We start from the raw sequence: 21514 nt of genomic DNA, 5'->3' as shown, positions 1-21514 counted from the left end.
GAACTTTCAAAGTGATATTTGAAAGCCCTTAGGGACCTATGATGAAAAAGGAAATATCCTAAGAAAAAACTGAAAAGAAGCTTTCTGAGAAACTGCTTTGTGTTCTGTTAATTCATCTCACAGAGTTACAGCTTTCCGCTAAAGAAGCCTTTCACTAAGACTCTCCTTGTGGAATTTGCAAATTGATATTTGGAAGCCCATAGATGGCTACGGTGAAAAAGGAAATATCCTAAGATAAAAACTGGAAAGAAGCTTTCTGAGAAACGGCTTGGGTTCTGTTAATTCATGTCACTGTGTTACAGCTTTCCCCTTCAGAAGCCTCTCACTAAGACTGTTCTTGTGGAATTTGCAAAGTGATATTTGGAACCCCTAGAGGGCTATGGAGAAAAAGGAAATATCTTCAGTTAAAATCTGGAAAGAAGATTTCTGAGAAGCTGCTTTGTGTTCTGTTAATTCATCCCAAAGAGTTACAGCTTTCCCCGCCAGAAGCCTTTTGCTGAGACTGTTCTTTTGAAATTTGCAAAGTGATATTTGGAAGCCCATACAGGGCTATGGTGAAAAAGGAAATAGCCTTAGTTAAAAACTGCAAAGAAGCTATCTGAGAAACTGCTTTGTGTTCTGTTAATTCATCTCACTGAATTAAAGCTTTCCCCTTAAGATGACTTTCAGTAAGACTGTTCTTCAGAATTTGCAAACAGATACTTGGAAGCCCATAAAATGCTATGGTGAAAAAGAAAATATCCTAAGATAAAAACCTAAAAGAAGCTTTCTGAGAAACTGCTTTGTGTTGTGTTAATTCATCTCACAGAGATACAGCTTTCCCCTCAAGAAGCCTTTCACTAAGACTATTCTTGTGAAATTTTCACAGAGATATTTGAAAAACCATAGAGGCCTATGATAAAAAACGAAATATCCTAAGAAAAAAATGAAAAGAAGCTTTCTGAGATACTGCTTTGTGTTCTGTTAATTCATCTTACAGAGTTACAGCCTCTACATCAAGAAGCCTTTCGCTAAAACTGTTCTTGTGGAATTTGCAAAGTGATATTTGGAAGCCCATAGAGTGCTATGGTGAAAAAGGAAATATCCTAAGATAAAAACCGAAAACAAGCTTTCTTAGAAACTGCTTAGTGTTTTGTTAATTCATCTCACAGAGTTCCAGCTTTCCTCACAGGAAGCCTTTCGCTAAGACTGTTCTTGTGGAATTTGCAAAATGATATTTGGAAGCCCATAGATGGCTATGGTGAAAAAGGAAATATCTTCCGTAAAAAACTGGAAAGAAACTTTCTGAGAAAATGCTTTGTGTTCTGTTAGTTCATCTCACAGAGTTACAGATTTCTCCTCAAGAAGCCTTTCGCTAAGACTGTTCTTGTGGGATTTGCAAACTGATATTTCGAAGCCCATATAGGGCAATGGTGAAAAAGGGAATATGTTCAGTTAAAAACTGGAAAGAAGCATTCTGAAAAACGGCTTTGTATTCTCTTAATTCATCTCACAGAATTACAGCTTTCCCCTCAAGAAGTCTTTCGCTTAGACTGTTCTTGTGGAATTTTCAAAGTGATATTTGGAAGCCCATAGAGGGCTATGGTGAAAAAGGAAATATCTTCCGTCATAAACTGGAAGGAAGCTTTCTGAGAAACTGCTTTCTCTTCTGTTAATTCATCTCACAGTGTTACATCTTTCCCCTTAAGAAGCTTTTGCTAAGACAGTTCTTGTGGAATTTGCAAAGTGGTATTTGGGAGCCCATATAGGGCTACGGTCAAAAACGACATATCCTAAGATAAAAACTGTAAATAAGCTTTCTGAGAAACTGCTTTCTGTTCTGTTAATTCATCTTACAGAGTTACAGCTTTCCCCTCAAAAATCCGTTCACTAAGACTGTTCTTGTGAAATTTTCAAGGTGATATTTGGTAGCCAATAGAGTACTAAGGTGAAACAGGAAATATCTTCCGTCAAAAACTGGAAAGATTGTTTCTCAGAAACTGCTTTGTATTCTGTTAATTCATCTCACAGAGTTACAGCTTTCCCCTCAAGAAGTCTTTCGCGAAGACTGTTCTTGTGGAATTTGCAATGTGGTATATGGAAGCCCATAGAGGGGTATGGTGAAAAAGGAAATATCCCAAGATAAATACTGAAAAGACGCTTTCTGAGAATCTGCTTGGTGTTCTTTTAATTCATCTCACAGAGTTACAGTTTTCACCTCAAGAAGCCTTTCCCTAAGACTGTTCTTGTGGTATTTGCAAGTGATATTTGGAAACCCACAGCGGCTATGGTAAAAAAGGAAATATCTTCAGTTAAAAACTGGAAACAAGCTTTCTGAGAAACTGCTTTGTTTTCTGTAAATTCATCTCACAGAGTTACAGCTTTGACCTCAAGAAGCCTTTCTCTAAGTCTCTTCTTGTGGAATATGCAGATTGATATTTGTAAGCCCATAGAGGGCTAGGGTGAAAAAGGAAATATCCTAAGATAAAATCTGAAAAGAAGCTTTCTGAGAAACGGCTTTGTATTCTGTTAATTCATCTCACAGGGTTAGAGCTTTCCCCTCAAGGAGCCTTTCGCTAAGGCTGTTCTTGCGCTATTTGCAAAGTGATATTTGAAGCCCATACAGGGCTATGGTGAAAGAGGAAATATTCTCAGTTAAAAATTGGAAAGAAGCTTTCTGAGAAACTGCTTTGTGTTCTGTTAATTCATCTCACAGAGTTACAGCTTTCCCCTCAAGAAGCCTTTCGCCAAAACTTTTCTTATAGAATTTGCAAAGTGATATTTGGAAGCCCATAGAGGGCTATGGTGAAAAAGGAAATGTCCTCAAATAACAACCGAAAAGAAGCTTTCTGAGAAACTGCACTGTGTTCTCTTAATTCATCACAAAGCGTTATTGATTTTCCCTCAAGAAGCCGTTCACTTAGACTGTTCTTGTGGAATTTACAAAGTAATAATTGGAAGCCCACAGAGGGCTATGGTGAAACAGGAAGTATCTTCAGTTAAAAACTGGAAAGAAGCTTTGGGAGAAACTGCTTTGTGTTCTGTTAATTCATCTCACAGAGTTACAGCTTTCCCCTCAAGAAGCCTTTCGCTAAGACTGTTCTTGTGTAATTTGCAAAGTGATATGTGGAAGCCCTTAGAGGGCTTTGTTGAAAACGGAAATATATTCAGTTAAAAACTGGAAAGAAGCGTTCTGAGAAACTGCTTTGTGTTCTGTTAATTCATCTCACAGAGTTACAACTTTCCCCTCAAGAAGCCTTTCGCTAAGACTGTTCTTGTGGAATTTGCAAAGTGATATTTGGAAGCCCATAGTGGGCTATGCTAAAAAAGAAAATTTCTTAACATAAAAACCGAAAAGAAGTTTTCTGAGGAACTGCTTTGTGTTCTGTTAATTCACCTGACAGAATTACAGCTTTCGCCTCAAGAAGCCTTTCGATAAGACTATTCTTATAAAATTCGCAAAGTGATATTTAGAAGCCCATACAGGGCTATGGTGAAAAATGAAATATCTTCCGTTAAAAACTGGAAAGAAGCTTTCTGAGAAACGGCTTTGTGTTCTGTTAATTCATCTCACAGAGTTACAGCTTTCTCCTCAAGAAGCCTTTCGTTAAGACTGTTCTTGAGGAATATGCAAAGTGATTCTTCGAAGCCCATAGAGGGCTATATGAAAAAGGAATTATCCTAAGACAAAAACTGAAAAGAAGCTTTCTGAGAAACTGTATTGTGTCCTGTTAATTCATGTTACAGAGTTACAGCTTTGCCCTCAAGGAGCCTTTCGCTAAGGCTGTTCTTGTGGTATTTGCAAAGTGATATTTGGAAGACCATACAGGGGTATGGAGAAAGAGGGTATATCTTCAGTTAAAAACTGTAAAGAAGCTTTCTGAGAAACTTCTTTGTGTTCTGTTACTTCATCTCACAGAGTTACAGCTTTCCCCTCAAGAAACCTTTCTCCAAAACTGCTCTTACAAAATTTGCAAAGTGATATTTTGAGGCCCGTAGAGGGCTATGGTGAAAAACGAAATATCCTAAGATAAAAACCGAAAAGAAGCTTTCTGAGAAACTGCAGTGTGTTCTCTTAATTCTTAACACAGAGTTACAGCTTTCCCCTCAAGAGGCCATTCACTAACATTGTTCTTGTTGAATTTTCAAAGTGATATTTGGAAGCCCATATAGGGCTATGGTGAAAAAGGAAATATCCTCAGTTAAAAACTGGAAAGAGGCTTTCTGAGAAACTGCTTTCTGTTATGTTAATTCATTTCACAGAGTTACAGCATTCCCCTCAAGAAGTCTTTAGCTAAGACAGTTCTTGTGGAATGCGCAAAGTGATATTTGGAAGCCCGTAGATGGCTGTGGTAAAAAAGGAAATATCCTAAGATAAACACTTAAAAGAAGATTTCTGAGAAACTCCTTTGTGTTCTGTTAATTCATCTCACAGAGTTACAGCTTTCCCCTCAAGAAGCCTTTCGCCAAAACTTTTCTTATAGAATTTGCAAAGTGATATTTGGAAGCCCATAGAGGGCTATGGTGAAAAAGGAAATGTCCTCAAATAACAACCGAAAAGAAGCTTTCTGAGAAACTGCACTGTGTTCTCTTAATTCATCACAAAGCGTTATTGATTTTCCCTCAAGAAGCCGTTCACTTAGACTGTTCTTGTGGAATTTACAAAGTAATAATTGGAAGCCCACAGAGGGCTATGGTGAAACAGGAAGTATCTTCAGTTAAAAACTGGAAAGAAGCTTTGGGAGAAACTGCTTTGTGTTCTGTTAATTCATCTCACAGAGTTACAGCTTTCCCCTCAAGAAGCCTTTCGCTAAGACTGTTCTTGTGTAATTTGCAAAGTGATATGTGGAAGCCCTTAGAGGGCTTTGTTGAAAACGGAAATATATTCAGTTAAAAACTGGAAAGAAGCGTTCTGAGAAACTGCTTTGTGTTCTGTTAATTCATCTCACAGAGTTACAACTTTCCCCTCAAGAAGCCTTTCGCTAAGACTGTTCTTGTGGAATTTGCAAAGTGATATTTGGAAGCCCATAGTGGGCTATGCTAAAAAAGAAAATTTCTTAACATAAAAACCGAAAAGAAGTTTTCTGAGGAACTGCTTTGTGTTCTGTTAATTCACCTGACAGAATTACAGCTTTCGCCTCAAGAAGCCTTTCGATAAGACTATTCTTATAAAATTCGCAAAGTGATATTTAGAAGCCCATACAGGGCTATGGTGAAAAATGAAATATCTTCCGTTAAAAACTGGAAAGAAGCTTTCTGAGAAACGGCTTTGTGTTCTGTTAATTCATCTCACAGAGTTACAGCTTTCTCCTCAAGAAGCCTTTCGTTAAGACTGTTCTTGAGGAATATGCAAAGTGATTCTTCGAAGCCCATAGAGGGCTATATGAAAAAGGAATTATCCTAAGACAAAAACTGAAAAGAAGCTTTCTGAGAAACTGTATTGTGTCCTGTTAATTCATGTTACAGAGTTACAGCTTTGCCCTCAAGGAGCCTTTCGCTAAGGCTGTTCTTGTGGTATTTGCAAAGTGATATTTGGAAGACCATACAGGGGTATGGAGAAAGAGGGTATATCTTCAGTTAAAAACTGTAAAGAAGCTTTCTGAGAAACTTCTTTGTGTTCTGTTACTTCATCTCACAGAGTTACAGCTTTCCCCTCAAGAAACCTTTCTCCAAAACTGCTCTTACAAAATTTGCAAAGTGATATTTTGAGGCCCGTAGAGGGCTATGGTGAAAAACGAAATATCCTAAGATAAAAACCGAAAAGAAGCTTTCTGAGAAACTGCAGTGTGTTCTCTTAATTCTTAACACAGAGTTACAGCTTTCCCCTCAAGAGGCCGTTCACTAACATTGTTCTTGTTGAATTTTCAAAGTGATATTTGGAAGCCCATATAGGGCTATGGTGAAAAAGGAAATATCCTCAGTTAAAAACTGGAAAGAGGCTTTCTGAGAAACTGCTTTCTGTTATGTTAATTCATTTCACAGAGTTACAGCATTCCCCTCAAGAAGTCTTTAGCTAAGACAGTTCTTGTGGAATGCGCAAAGTGATATTTGGAAGCCCGTAGATGGCTGTGGTAAAAAAGGAAATATCCTAAGATAAACACTTAAAAGAAGATTTCTGAGAAACTCCTTTGTGTTCTGTTAATTCATCTCACAGAGTTACAGCTTTCCCCTCAAGAAGTCTTTCGCTAAGGCTGTTCTCGTGGTATTTGCAAAGTGATATTTGGAAGCCCATAGACGGCTATGGTGAAAAGGAAATATCCTAAGATAAAAACCGAAAAGAAGCTTTCGGAGAAAATGCTTTGTGTTCTGTTAATTCACCTGACAGAGTTACAGCTTTCCCCTCATGAAGCCTTTCGCTAAGAAAGTTCTTGTTGAATTTGCAAAGTGATATTTGGAAGCCCATAGAGGGCTATGGTGAAAAAGGAAATATCATCTGTTAAAAACTGGAAAGAAGCTTTCTGAGAAACTTCACTGTGTTCTCTTAACTCATCTCACATAGTTATAGCTTTCCTCTCAGGAGGTCTTTCACTAAGACTGATCTTGTGGAATTTTCTAAGTGATATTTGGAAGCCCATAGAGCTGTATGGTGAAAAAGGAAATATCATCTGTTAAAAATGGAATGAAGCTTTCTGAGAAACTGCACTGTGTTCTCTTAACTCATCTCACAGAGTTATAGCTTTCCTCTAAAGAAGCCTTTCATTAAGACTGATCTTGTGGAATTTTCAAAGTGATGTTTGGAAGCCCATAGAGGGCTATGGTGAAAAAGGAAATATCTTCCCTTAAGAACTGGAAAAAAGTTTTCGGAGAAACTGCTTTGTGTTCTGTTAATTCATCTCTCAGAGTTACAGCTTTCGCCTCAAGAATCCTTTAGCTAAAATGGTTGTTGTGGAATTTGCAAAGTGATATTTGAAAGCCCAGAGAGGGCTATGGTGAAAAAGAAAATATCTTCAGTTAAAAACTGGAAAGAAGCTTTTTGAGAAACTGCTTTGTGTTCTGTTAATTCATCTCACGGTGTTACACCTTTCCCCTCAAGAAGCCTTTCGCTGAGACTGTTCTTTGGAATTTGCAAAGTGATATTTGGAAGCCCATACAGGGCTATGGTGAAAAAGGCAATATCTTTAGGTAAAAACAGGAAAGAAGCTTTCTGAGAAACTGCTTTGTGTTCTGTTAATTCATCTCACGGTGTTACAGCTTTTCCCTCAAGAAGCCTTTCGCTAAGACTGTTCTTGTGGAATATGCAAAGTGATTCTTGGAAGCCCATAGAGGGCTATGGTGAAAAAGGAAATATCCTAAGACAAACACTGAAAAGAAGCATTCTGAGAAACTGCATTGTGTTCTGTTAATTCGTCTTACAGAGTTACAGCTTCCCCTCAAGGAGCCTTTCGCTAAGGCTGTTCTTGTGTTATTTGCAAAGTGATATTTGGAAGCCCATACAGGGCTATGGTGAAAGAGGAAATATCTTCAGTAAAAAACTGGAAAAAAGCCTTCTGAGAAACTGCTTTGTGTTCTGTTAATTCATCTCACAGAGTTACAGCTTTCCCCTCAAGATACCTTTCGCCAAATCTTTTCTTACAGAATTTGCAAAGTGATATTTGGAAGCCCATAGAGGGCTATGGTGAAAAAGGAAATGTCCTAAAATAAAAACCGTAAAGAAACTTTCTGAGAAACTGCACTGTGTTCTCTTAATTCATCTCACAGAGTTATAGCTTTCCCCTCAAGAAGCCGTTCACTTAGACTGTTCTTGTGGAATTTGCAAAGTAATAATTGAAAGCCCACAGAGGGCTATGGTGAAACAGGAAGTATCTTCAGTTAAAATCTGGATAGAAGGCTTGTGAGAAACTGTTTGTGTTCTGTTAATTCATCTCAGAGAGTTACAGCTTTCCCCTCAAGAAGCCTTTCTCTAAGACTGTTCTTGTGAAATTTGCAACGTGATATTTGGAAGCCCATAGAGGGCCACAGTGAAAAAGGAAATATCCTATGATAAAAACTGAAAAGAATCCTTCTGAGAACCTGCTTTGTGTTTTGTTAGTTCTTCTCACGGTGTTTCAGTTTTCCCCTCAAGAAGCCGTTCGCTAAGACTGTTCTTGTGTAATTTGCAAAGTGATATGTGGAAGCCCTTAGAGGGCTTTGTTGAGAACGGAAATATCTTCAGTTAAATACTGGAAAGAAGCTTTCTGAGAAACTGCTTTGTGTTCTGTTAATTCATCTCTCAGAGTTACAGCTTTCCCCTCAAGAAGCCTTTCGCTAAGACTGTTCTTGTGGAATTTGCCAAGTGATATTTGGAAGCCCATAGAGGGCTATGCTAAAAAAGACAATTTCTTAAGATAAAAACCGAAGAGGCTTTCTGAGGAACTGCTTTGTGTTCTGTTAATTCACCTGACAGAATTACAGCTTTCGCGTTGAGAAGCCTTCCGCTAAGACTGTTCCTGTGGAATTTGCAAAGTGATATTTCGAAGCGCATACAGGGCTATGGTGAAAAAGGAAATATCTTCCGTTAAAAACTGGAAAGAAGCTTTCTGAGAAACTGCTTTGTGTTCTGTTAATTCCTCTAACAGAGTTACAGCTTTCCCCTCAAGAAGCCTTTCGCTAAGACTGTTGTTGTGGAATATGCAAAGTGATTCTTGCAAGCCCTTGAAGGGCTATGGTGAAAAAGGAAATATCCGAAGACAAAAACTGAAAAGAAGCATTCTGAGAAACTGCATTGTGTTCTGTTAATTCACCTAACAGAGTTACAGCTTTCCCCTCAAGGAGCCTTTCGCTAAGGCTGTTCTTGTGTTATTTGCAAAGTGATATTTGGAAGCCCATACAGGGCTTTGGTGAAAGAGGAAATATTTTCAGTTAAAAACTGTAAAGAAGCTTTCTGAGAAACTGCTTTGTGTTCTGTTAATTCATATCACAGAGATACAGCTTTCCCCTCAAGAAGCCTTTCTCCAAAACTGCTCTTCCAAAATTTGCAAAGTGATATTTGGAAGCCCGTAGATGGCTGTGGTGAAAAAGGAAATATCCTGAGATAAAAACCGTAAAGAAGCTTTCTGAGAAACTGCAGTGTGTTCTCTTAATTCATCACACAGAGTTATAGCTTTCCCCTCAAGAAGCCATTCACTAAGATGGTTCTTGTTGAAATTTCAAAGTGATATTTGGAAGCCCATAGAGGGCTATGGTGAAAAAGGAAATATCCTCAGTTTAAAACTGGAAAGAGGCTTTCTGAGAAACTGCTTTGTGTTCTGTTAATTCATTTCACAGAGTTACAGCTTTCCCCTCATGAAGCCTTTCGCTAAGACAGTTCTTGTGGAATATACAAAGTGATATTTGGAAGCCCGTACATGGCTATGGCAAAAAAGGAAATATCCTAAGATAAACCCTGAAAAGAAGATTTTTGAGAAATTGATTTGTGTTCTGTAAATTCATCTCACAGAGTTACAGCTTTCCCCTCAAGAAGTCTTTCGCTAAGGCTGTTCTCATGGTATTTGCAAAGTGATATTTGGAAGCCTATAGATGGCTATGGTAAAAAGGAAATATCCTAAGATAAAAACCGAAAAGAAGCTTTCTGAGAAACTGCTTTGTGTTCTGTTAATTCACCTGACAGAGTTACAGCTTTCCCCTAAAGAAGCCTTTAGCTAAGACTGTTGTCGTGGAATTTGCAAAGTGATATTTGGAAGCCCATAGAGGGCTATGGTGAAAAAGGAAATATCTTCAGTTAAAAACTGGAGAGAAGTTTTCTGAGAAACTGCTTTGTGTTTTATTTTTCATCTCACAGAGTTACAGCTTTCCCCTCAAGAAGCCTTTCGCTAAAACTGTTCTTGTGGAATTTGCAAAGTGATATTTGGAAGCCCATAGAGGGCTATGGTGAAAAAAGAAATATCTTCCGTTGAAAACTGGAAAGAAGCTTTCTGAGAAACTGCTTTCTGTTCTGTTAATTCATCTCACAGAGTTACAGCTTTCCCCTCAAGTAGCCTTTCGATAAGACTGTTCTTGTGGATTTTAGAAAGCGATATTTGGAAGCCCATAGAGGGCTATGTTGAAAAAGGAAATATCCTAAGATAAACTTGAAAAGAAGCTTTCTGAGAAACTGCTTTGTGTTATGTTAATTCATCTCACAGAGTTACAGCTTTCCCTTCATGAAGCCTTTCGCTAAGACTGTTGTTGTGGAATTGGCAAAGTGATATTTGGAAGCCCATAGAGGGCTATGGTGAAAAAGGAAATATCATCTGTTAAAAACTGGAAAGAAGCTTTCTGAGAAACTTCACTGTGTTCTCTTAACTCATCTCACAGAGTTATAGCTTTCCTCTAAAGAAGGCTTTCACTGAGACTGATCTTGTGGAATTTTCAAAGTGATATTTGGAAGCCCATAGAGGGCTATGGTGAAAAAGGAAATATCTTCCCTTAGGAACTGGAAAAAAGTTTTCTGAGAAACTGCTTTGTGTTCTGTTAATTCATCTCTCAGAGTTACAGCTTTCGCCTCAAGAATCCTTTAGCTAAGACTGTTGTTTTGGAATTTGCAAAGTGATATTTGGAAGCCCATAGAGGGCTATGGTGAAAAAGGCAATATCTTTAGGTAAAAACAGGAAAGAAGCTTTCTGAGAAACTGCTTTATGTTCTGTTAATTCATCTCACGGTGTTACAACTTTCCCCTCAAGAAGCCTTTCGCTAAGACTGTTCTTGTGGAATATGCAAAGTGATTCTTGGAAGCCCATAGAGGGCTATGGTGAAAAAGGAAATATCCTAAGACAAACACTGAAAAGAAGCATTCTGAGAAACTGCATTGTGTTCTGTTAATTCATCTTACAGAGTTATAGCTTTCCCCTCAAGGAGCCTTTCACTAAGGCTGTTCTTGTGGTATTTGCAAAGTGATATTTGGATGCCCATACAGGGGTATGGTGAAAGAGGAAATATCTTCAGTTAAAAACTGGAAAGAAGCTTTTGGAGAAACCGCTTTGTGTTCTGTTAATTCATCTCACAGAGTTTCAGCTTTCCCCTCAAGAAACCTTTCTCCAAAACCGCTCTTACAAAATTTGCAAAGTGATATTTGGAAGCCCATAGAGGGCTATGGTGAAAAAGGAAATATCCTAAGATAAAAATCGAAAAGAAGTTTTCTGACAAACTGCACTGTGTTCTCTTAATTCATCTCACAGAGTTATAGCTTTCCCCTCAAGAAGCCGTTCACTAAGATTGTGCTTGTTGAAATTTCAAAGTGATATTTGGAAGCCCATAGAGGGCTATGGTGAAAAAGGCAATATCTTTAGGTAAAAACAGGAAAGAAGCTTTCTGAGAAACTGCTTTGTGTTCTGTTAATTCATCTCACGGTGTTACAGCTTTTCCCTCAAGAAGCCTTTCGCTAAGACTGTTCTTGTGGAATATGCAAAGTGATTCTTGGAAGCCCATAGAGGGCTATGGTGAAAAAGGAAATATCCTAAGACAAACACTGAAAAGAAGCATTCTGAGAAACTGCATTGTGTTCTGTTAATTCGTCTTACAGAGTTACAGCTTCCCCTCAAGGAGCCTTTCGCTAAGGCTGTTCTTGTGTTATTTGCAAAGTGATATTTGGAAGCCCATACAGGGCTATGGTGAAAGAGGAAATATCTTCAGTAAAAAACTGGAAAAAAGCCTTCTGAGAAACTGCTTTGTGTTCTGTTAATTCATCTCACAGAGTTACAGCTTTCCCCTCAAGATACCTTTCGCCAAATCTTTTCTTACAGAATTTGCAAAGTGATATTTGGAAGCCCATAGAGGGCTATGGTGAAAAAGGAAATGTCCTAAAATAAAAACCGTAAAGAAACTTTCTGAGAAACTGCACTGTGTTCTCTTAATTCATCTCACAGAGTTATAGCTTTCCCCTCAAGAAGCCGTTCACTTAGACTGTTCTTGTGGAATTTGCAAAGTAATAATTGAAAGCCCACAGAGGGCTATGGTGAAACAGGAAGTATCTTCAGTTAAAATCTGGATAGAAGGCTTGTGAGAAACTGTTTGTGTTCTGTTAATTCATCTCAGAGAGTTACAGCTTTCCCCTCAAGAAGCCTTTCTCTAAGACTGTTCTTGTGAAATTTGCAACGTGATATTTGGAAGCCCATAGAGGGCCACAGTGAAAAAGGAAATATCCTATGATAAAAACTGAAAAGAATCCTTCTGAGAACCTGCTTTGTGTTTTGTTAGTTCTTCTCACGGTGTTTCAGTTTTCCCCTCAAGAAGCCGTTCGCTAAGACTGTTCTTGTGTAATTTGCAAAGTGATATGTGGAAGCCCTTAGAGGGCTTTGTTGAGAACGGAAATATCTTCAGTTAAATACTGGAAAGAAGCTTTCTGAGAAACTGCTTTGTGTTCTGTTAATTCATCTCTCAGAGTTACAGCTTTCCCCTCAAGAAGCCTTTCGCTAAGACTGTTCTTGTGGAATTTGCCAAGTGATATTTGGAAGCCCATAGAGGGCTATGCTAAAAAAGACAATTTCTTAAGATAAAAACCGAAGAGGCTTTCTGAGGAACTGCTTTGTGTTCTGTTAATTCACCTGACAGAATTACAGCTTTCGCGTTGAGAAGCCTTCCGCTAAGACTGTTCCTGTGGAATTTGCAAAGTGATATTTCGAAGCGCATACAGGGCTATGGTGAAAAAGGAAATATCTTCCGTTAAAAACTGGAAAGAAGCTTTCTGAGAAACTGCTTTGTGTTCTGTTAATTCCTCTAACAGAGTTACAGCTTTCCCCTCAAGAAGCCTTTCGCTAAGACTGTTGTTGTGGAATATGCAAAGTGATTCTTGCAAGCCCTTGAAGGGCTATGGTGAAAAAGGAAATATCCGAAGACAAAAACTGAAAAGAAGCATTCTGAGAAACTGCATTGTGTTCTGTTAATTCACCTAACAGAGTTACAGCTTTCCCCTCAAGGAGCCTTTCGCTAAGGCTGTTCTTGTGTTATTTGCAAAGTGATATTTGGAAGCCCATACAGGGCTTTGGTGAAAGAGGAAATATTTTCAGTTAAAAACTGTAAAGAAGCTTTCTGAGAAACTGCTTTGTGTTCTGTTAATTCATATCACAGAGATACAGCTTTCCCCTCAAGAAGCCTTTCTCCAAAACTGCTCTTCCAAAATTTGCAAAGTGATATTTGGAAGCCCATAGATGGCTGTGGTGAAAAAGGAAATATCCTGAGATAAAAACCGTAAAGAAGCTTTCTGAGAAACTGCAGTGTGTTCTCTTAATTCATCACACAGAGTTATAGCTTTCCCCTCAAGAAGCCATTCACTAAGATGGTTCTTGTTGAAATTTCAAAGTGATATTTGGAAGCCCATAGAGGGCTATGGTGAAAAAGGAAATATCCTCAGTTTAAAACTGGAAAGAGGCTTTCTGAGAAACTGCTTTGTGTTCTGTTAATTCATTTCACAGAGTTACAGCTTTCCCCTCATGAAGCCTTTCGCTAAGACAGTTCTTGTGGAATATACAAAGTGATATTTGGAAGCCCGTACATGGCTATGGCAAAAAAGGAAATATCCTAAGATAAACCCTGAAAAGAAGATTTTTGAGAAACTGATTTGTGTTCTGTAAATTCATCTCACAGAGTTACAGCTTTCCCCTCAAGAAGTCTTTCGCTAAGGCTGTTCTCATGGTATTTGCAAAGTGATATTTGGAAGCCTATAGATGGCTATGGTAAAAAGGAAATATCCTAAGATAAAAACCGAAAAGAAGCTTTCTGAGAAACTGCTTTGTGTTCTGTTAATTCACCTGACAGAGTTACAGCTTTCCCCTAAAGAAGCCTTTAGCTAAGACTGTTGTCGTGGAATTTGCAAAGTGATATTTGGAAGCCCATAGAGGGCTATGGTGAAAAAGGAAATATCTTCAGTTAAAAACTGGAGAGAAGTTTTCTGAGAAACTGCTTTGTGTTTTATTTTTCATCTCACAGAGTTACAGCTTTCCCCTCAAGAAGCCTTTCGCTAAAACTGTTCTTGTGGAATTTGCAAAGTGATATTTGGAAGCCCATAGAGGGCTATGGTGAAAAAAGAAATATCTTCCGTTGAAAACTGGAAAGAAGCTTTCTGAGAAACTGCTTTCTGTTCTGTTAATTCATCTCACAGAGTTACAGCTTTCCCCTCAAGTAGCCTTTCGATAAGACTGTTCTTGTGGATTTTAGAAAGCGATATTTGGAAGCCCATAGAGGGCTATGTTGAAAAAGGAAATATCCTAAGATAAACTTGAAAAGAAGCTTTCTGAGAAACTGCTTTGTGTTATGTTAATTCATCTCACAGAGTTACAGCTTTCCCTTCATGAAGCCTTTCGCTAAGACTGTTGTTGTGGAATTGGCAAAGTGATATTTGGAAGCCCATAGAGGGCTATGGTGAAAAAGGAAATATCATCTGTTAAAAACTGGAAAGAAGCTTTCTGAGAAACTTCACTGTGTTCTCTTAACTCATCTCACAGAGTTATAGCTTTCCTCTAAAGAAGGCTTTCACTGAGACTGATCTTGTGGAATTTTCAAAGTGATATTTGGAAGCCCATAGAGGGCTATGGTGAAAAAGGAAATATCTTCCCTTAGGAACTGGAAAAAAGTTTTCTGAGAAACTGCTTTGTGTTCTGTTAATTCATCTCTCAGAGTTACAGCTTTCGCCTCAAGAATCCTTTAGCTAAGACTGTTGTTTTGGAATTTGCAAAGTGATATTTGGAAGCCCATAGAGGGCTATGGTGAAAAAGGCAATATCTTTAGGTAAAAACAGGAAAGAAGCTTTCTGAGAAACTGCTTTATGTTCTGTTAATTCATCTCACGGTGTTACAACTTTCCCCTCAAGAAGCCTTTCGCTAAGACTGTTCTTGTGGAATATGCAAAGTGATTCTTGGAAGCCCATAGAGGGCTATGGTGAAAAAGGAAATATCCTAAGACAAACACTGAAAAGAAGCATTCTGAGAAACTGCATTGTGTTCTGTTAATTCATCTTACAGAGTTATAGCTTTCCCCTCAAGGAGCCTTTCACTAAGGCTGTTCTTGTGGTATTTGCAAAGTGATATTTGGATGCCCATACAGGGGTATGGTGAAAGAGGAAATATCTTCAGTTAAAAACTGGAAAGAAGCTTTCGGAGAAACCGCTTTGTGTTCTGTTAATTCATCTCACAGAGTTTCAGCTTTCCCCTCAAGAAACCTTTCTCCAAAACCGCTCTTACAAAATTTGCAAAGTGATATTTGGAAGCCCATAGAGGGCTATGGTGAAAAAGGAAATATCCTAAGATAAAAACCGAAAAGAAGTTTTCTGACAAACTGCACTGTGTTCTCTTAATTCATCTCACAGAGTTATAGCTTTCCCCTCAAGAAGCCGTTCACTAAGATTGTGCTTGTTGAAATTTCAAAGTGATATTTGGAAGCCCATAGAGGGCTATGGTGAAAAAGGCAATATCTTTAGGTAAAAACAGGAAAGAAGCTTTCTGAGAAACTGCTTTGTGTTCTGTTAATTCATCTCACGGTGTTACAGCTTTTCCCTCAAGAAGCCTTTCGCTAAGACTGTTCTTGTGGAATATGCAAAGTGATTCTTGGAAGCCCATAGAGGGCTATGGTGAAAAAGGAAATATCCTAAGACAAACACTGAAAAGAAGCATTCTGAGAAACTGCATTGTGTTCTGTTAATTCGTCTTACAGAGTTACAGCTTCCCCTCAAGGAGCCTTTCGCTAAGGCTGTTCTTGTGTTATTTGCAAAGTGATATTTGGAAGCCCATACAGGGCTATGGTGAAAGAGGAAATATCTTCAGTAAAAAACTGGAAAAAAGCCTTCTGAGAAACTGCTTTGTGTTCTGTTAATTCATCTCACAGAGTTACAGCTTTCCCCTCAAGAACCCTTTCGCTAAGACGGTTGTTGTGCAATTTGCAAAGTGATATTTTCAAGCCCATAAAGGGCTATTGTGAAAAAGGAAGTATCCTGAGATAAAAACTGAAAAGAAGCTTTTTGAGAAACTGCTTTGTGTTCTGTTAATTCATCTCAGAGAGTTACAGCTTTCCTCTCAAGAAGCCTTTCGCTAAGACAGTTCTTGTGGAATTTGAAAAGTGTTATTTGGAAGCCCATAGAGGGCTCTGGCGAAAAAGGAAATCTCTTCCATTAAAAACTGGAAAGAAGCTTTCTCTGAATCTTCTTTGTGTTCCGTTAATTCATCTTAGAGAGTTACAGCTTTCCCTTTAAGAAGGCTTTCACTAAGACTGTTCTTGTGGAATTTGCAAAGGGATATTTGGAAGACCAAAGAGGGCCATGGTGAAAAAGGAAATATCTTCAGTTAAAAACTGTAAAGAAGCTTTCTGAGAAAATGCTTTGTTTTCTGTTAATTCATCTCACAGAGTTACACCTTTCCCCTCAAGATGCCTTTCGCTAGATTGTTCTGTGGAATTTAAGAAGTGATATTTGGAAGCCCACAGAGGGCTACGGTGTAAAAGGAAATATCCTAATATAAAAATTGTAAAGTAGCTTTTTGTGAAACTGATTTGTGTTCTGTTAATTCATCTCACAGAGTTACAGATTGCCTCTCAAGCAGGCTTTCGCTAAGACAGTTCTTGTGGAATTTACAAAGTGATATTTGGATGCCCATAGAGGGCTATGGCGATAACGGAATTATCTTCAGTTAAAAACTGGAAAGAAGCTTTCGGAGATACGGATTTGTGTTCTGTTAATTCATCTCACAGACTTACAGCTTTCCACTCAAGAAGCCTTTCGCTAAGCCTGTTCTTGTGGAATTTTCAAAGTGATATTTGGAAGCCATTAGAGGGCAACGGTGAAAAAGTAAATATCTTTAGTTAAAAGTCGGAAAGAAGCTCTCTGAGAAACTGCTTTGTGTTCTGTTAACTCATCTCTCAGAGTTACAGCTTTCCCGTCAAGAAGCCTTTAGCTAAGACTGTTCTTGTGGAATTTAAAAAGTGATATTTGGAAGCCCATAGAGGGCTATGGTGAAAAAGGAAATATCCTAAGATAAAAACTGAAAAGAAGCTTTTTGAGAAACTGCTTTGTGTTCTGTTAATTCATCTCACAGAGTTACAGCTTTCCTATCAAGAAGCCTTTCGCTAAGAATGTTCTTCTGGAATTTGCAAGTGATATTTGGAAGCCCTTAGAGAGCTATGGTGAAAAAGTAAATATCTTCAGTTGAAAACTGGAAAGAAGCTTCCTGAGAAACTGCTTTGTATTCTGTTAATTCATCTCACACAGTTACAGCATTCCCCTCAAGAAGCCTTTCGCTAAGACCGTTTTTGTGTAATTTGCAAAGAGATATTTGGATGCCCATAGAGGCCTATGGTGAAAAAGGAAATCTCTAACGTTGAAAACTGGAAAGAAGCTTTCTGAGAAACGGCTTTGTGTACTGTTAATTCATCTCACAGAGTTACAGCTTTCCCCTCAAGAAGCCTTTCGTTTAGGCTCTTCTTGTGAATTTTACAAGTGATATTTTGAAGCCAATAGAGGGGAGTGGTGAAAAAGGAAATATCTTCAGTTAAAAACCGAAAAGAAGCTTTCTGAGAAACTGCTTTGTGTTCTGTTAATTCATCTCACAGAGTTACAGACTTCCCCTCAAGAAGCCTTTCGATCAGACTGTTTTTGTGGAATTTGTAAAATGATATTAGGAATCCCTTAGAGGGCTATGGTGAAAAAGGAAATATCTTCAGTTAAAAGCGGAAAAGAAGCTTTCTGAGAATCTGCTTTGTGTTCTCTTAATTCATCTCACAGTTACAGCTTTTCCCTAAAGAAGCCTTTCGCTAAGACTGTTATTCTGGAATTTGCAAAGTGATATTTGGAAGTCCATAGAGCGCTAGAGTGAAAAAGGAAATATCCTAAGATAAAAACTGAAGGGAAGGTTTCTGAAAAACTGCTTTGTGATCTCTTAATTTATCACACAGAGGTACAGCTTTCCCCTCAAGAAGCCTTTCGCTAAGACTGCTCTTGTGGAATTAGCAAAGTGATATTTGGAAGCTCATAGAGGGCTACAATGAAAAAGGAAATATCTTAAGATAAAATCTGAAGAGAAGGTTTCTGAAAACTGCCTTGTGTTCTGTTAATTCATCTCACAGTGTTACAGCTTTCCCCTCTATAAGCCTTCCACTAAGACTGTTCTTGTGGAATTTCCAAAGTGATATTTGTAAGCCCATAGAGGGCTATCTTGAAAAAGAATATATCTTCAGTTAAAAGCTGAAAAGAAGCTTTCAGAGAAACTGCTTTGTGTTCTCTTAATTAATCTCACAGAATTACAGCATTCTCCTCAAGAAGCCTTTCTCTAAGACTGTTCTTGTGGAATTTGCAAGGTGATATTTGGAAGCCCATATAGGGCTATGGTGAATGAGGATATATCTTCAGATAAAAGCGGAAAAGAAGCTTTCTGATAAACTTGTTTGTGTTCTGCTAATTCGTCTCACAGTGTTACAGCTTTCCCCTCAAGAAACCTTTCGCTAAGTTGTTCTTGTGAAATTTGCAAAGTGATATTTGGAAGCCCATAAATTGTTATAGTGAAAAAGGAAATATCCTAAGATAAAAACTCAAGAGAAGTTTTCTGAGAAACTGCTTTGTGTTCTGTTAATTCATCTCACAGAGATACAGCTTTCCCCTCAAGAAGCCTTCCGCTAAGACTGTTCTTGTTGAATTTCTAAAGTGATATTTGGAAGCCCATAGAGGGCTATGGTGATAAAGGAAATGTTCTCAGATAAAAACTGGAAAGAAGCTTTCTGAGAAACTGGTTTGTGTTCCGTTAATTCGTCTCACAGAGTTACAGCTTTCCCCTCAACAAGCCGTTCACTAAGACTGTTCTTGTGGAATTTGCAAAGTGATATTTGGAAGCCCTTAGAGGTCTATGGTGATAAAGGAAATATCTTCAGTTAAAAACTGAAAAGAAGCTTTCTGAGAAACTGATTTGTGTTCTGTTAATTCCTCTCAAGTAGTTACAGCTTTGCCCTCAAGAAGCCTTTCGCTAAGACTGTTCTTGTGGAACTTGCAAAGTGATATTTGGAAGCCCATAGAGGGCTATAGTGAAAAAGGAAATATCCTTAGATAAAAAGTGAAAAGAGGGTTTCTGAGAAACTGCTTTGTGTTCTGTTAATTCATCTCACAGTGTTACACCTTTCGCCTCAAGCAGCCTCTCGCTAAGACTGTTCTTGTGGAATTTGCAAAGTGGTATTTCGAAGTCCGTAGTGGGCTACGACGAAAAAGGAAATATCTTCAGTTAAAAATTGAAAAAGTGCTTTCTGGGAAACTTCTTTGTGATATGTGACTTCCACTCACTGAGTTACAGCTGTATTTCGTAGAGCTTTTTGCCGGCCTTATTTCTGTGGAATCTGAGAACTGTTATTCCGGATCCCTTTGAGACTACAGGGCCAAAGGAAATATCCTCCCATTAAAGTGAGAAAGAAGCTTTCTGAAAAACATCTTTGTTATCAGTGAATTCATCTCACAGAGTTACAGTTTCCCTTCAAGAATCGTTTCGATAAGACTGTTCCTGTGCAATTCGCACAGTGATATTTGGAAGCCCATAGAGGTCAGTGGTGAAAAAGTATATATCTTCAGTTAAAAGCGGAAAAGAAGCTTTCTGAGAAACTGCTTTGTGTTCTGTTAATTCATCTCACAGAGTTACAGCTTTCCCCTCAAGAAGCCTTCCACGAAGGTTGTTCTTGTGGAATTTGTAAAGTGGTATTTGGAAACACCCAGAGGGCTACGGTGATAAAGGAAATGCTCTCAGATTAAAACTGGAAAGAAGCATTCTGAGAAACTGCTTTGTGTTCTGTTAATTCGTCTCACAGAGTTACAGCTTTCCCCTCAACAAGCCGTTCACTAACACTGTTCTTCTGGAATTTGCAAAGTGATATTTGAATGTCCATAGTGGGCTATACTGAAAAAGGAAATATCCTAAGATAAAAACTAAAAAGAAGGTTTCTGAGAAACTGCTTTGTGTTCTGTTAATTCATCTCACAGAGTTACAGCTTTACCCTCAAGAAGCTGATGACTAAGACTGTTCTTGTGCAATTTGCACAGTGATATTTGGAAGCACATAGAGGGCTATGGTGAATGTGGAAATATCGTAAGATAAGAGCTGAAAATAAGCTTTCTGAGAAACAGCTTTGTGTTATGTTAATTCATCTTACAGAGTTACAGCTTTCCCCTCAGGAAGCCTTTCACTAAGACTGTTCTTGTGTAATTTGCAAAGTGATATTTGGAATCCCATAGAGGGTTACAGTGAAAAAGGAAATATCCTAAGATTAAAACTGAAAAGAAGCTTTCTGAGAAACGGCTTTGTGTTCCGTTAATTCATCTAGCAGAGTTACAGCTTTCCCCTCAAGAAGCTGATCACTAACACTGTTCTTGTGAAATTTGCAAAGTGATATATGGAAACCCATAGAGGACTAAGGTGAAAAAGGAAATATCTTCCGTCAAAAACTGGAAAGATGGTTTCTCAGAAACTGCTTTGTGTTCTGTTAATTCATCTCACAGAGTTACAGCTTTTCCCTCAAGCAGTTTTTCGCTACGATGGTTCTTGTGGAATTTGCAAAGTGATATTTGGAAACCCACAGCGGCTATGGTAAAAAAGGAAATATCTTCAGTTAAAAACTGGAAACAAGCTTTCTGAGAAACTGCTTTGTTTTCTGTTAATTCATCTCACAGAGTTACAGCTTTGACCTCAAGAAGCCTTTCTCTAAGACTCTTCTTGTGGAATATGCAGATTGATATTTGTAAGCCCATAGAGGGCTAGGGTGAAAAAGGAAATATCCTAAGATAAAATCTGAAAAGAAGCTTTCTGAGAAACGGCTTTGTATTCTGTTAATTCATCTCACAGGTTTAGAGCTTTCCCCTCAAAAAGGCTTTTGCTAAGACTGTTCTTGTGGAATTTGCAAAGTGATATTTAGGAAGCCCATACAGGGGTATGGTGAAAAAGGAATTATCTTCAGTTAAACACTGGAAAGGAGGTTTTGAGAAACTGCTTTGTGTTCTGTTAATTCATCTCACAGAGTTATAGCTTCTACCTCAAGAAGCCTTTCGATAAGACTGTTCTTGTGGAATTTTCAAAGTGATATTTGGAAGCCAATAGAGGGCTATGGTGGAAAAGGAAATATCGTAAGATAAAAACCGAAAAGAAGCTTTGTGAGAAGCTGCTTAGTGTTCTGTTAATTCATCTCACAGAGTTACTGCTTTCCCCTCAAGAATCCGTTCACTAAGACTGTTCTTGTGAAATTTTCAAAGTGATATTTGGAAGCCAATAGAGGACTAAGGTCAAACATTAAATATCTTCCGTCAAAATCTGGAAAGATTCTTTCTCAGAAACTGCTTTGTATTCTGTTAATTCATCTCACAGAGTTACAGCTTTCCCCTCAAGAAGTCTTTTCGCTAAGACTGTTCTTCTGGAATTTGCAATGTGGTGTTTGGAATCCCATAGAGGGCTAAGGTGAAAAAGGAAATATCTTCCGTTAAAAACTGGAAAGATGCTTTCTGAGAAACTGCTCAGTATTCTGTTAATTCATCTCACAGAGTTACAGCTTTCCCCTGTAGAAGTCTTTCTCTAAAACTGTTCTTGTGTAACTTGCAAACTGATATTTGGAGGCCCATAGAGGGCTCTAGTGAAAAAGGAAA

Source organism: Chlorocebus sabaeus, chromosome 10 (genome assembly GCF_047675955.1).
Source record: "Chlorocebus sabaeus isolate Y175 chromosome 10, mChlSab1.0.hap1, whole genome shotgun sequence".
NCBI classification, from domain to species: Eukaryota; Metazoa; Chordata; class Mammalia; order Primates; family Cercopithecidae; genus Chlorocebus; species Chlorocebus sabaeus.
This window is presented reverse-complemented; position numbering follows the sequence as displayed.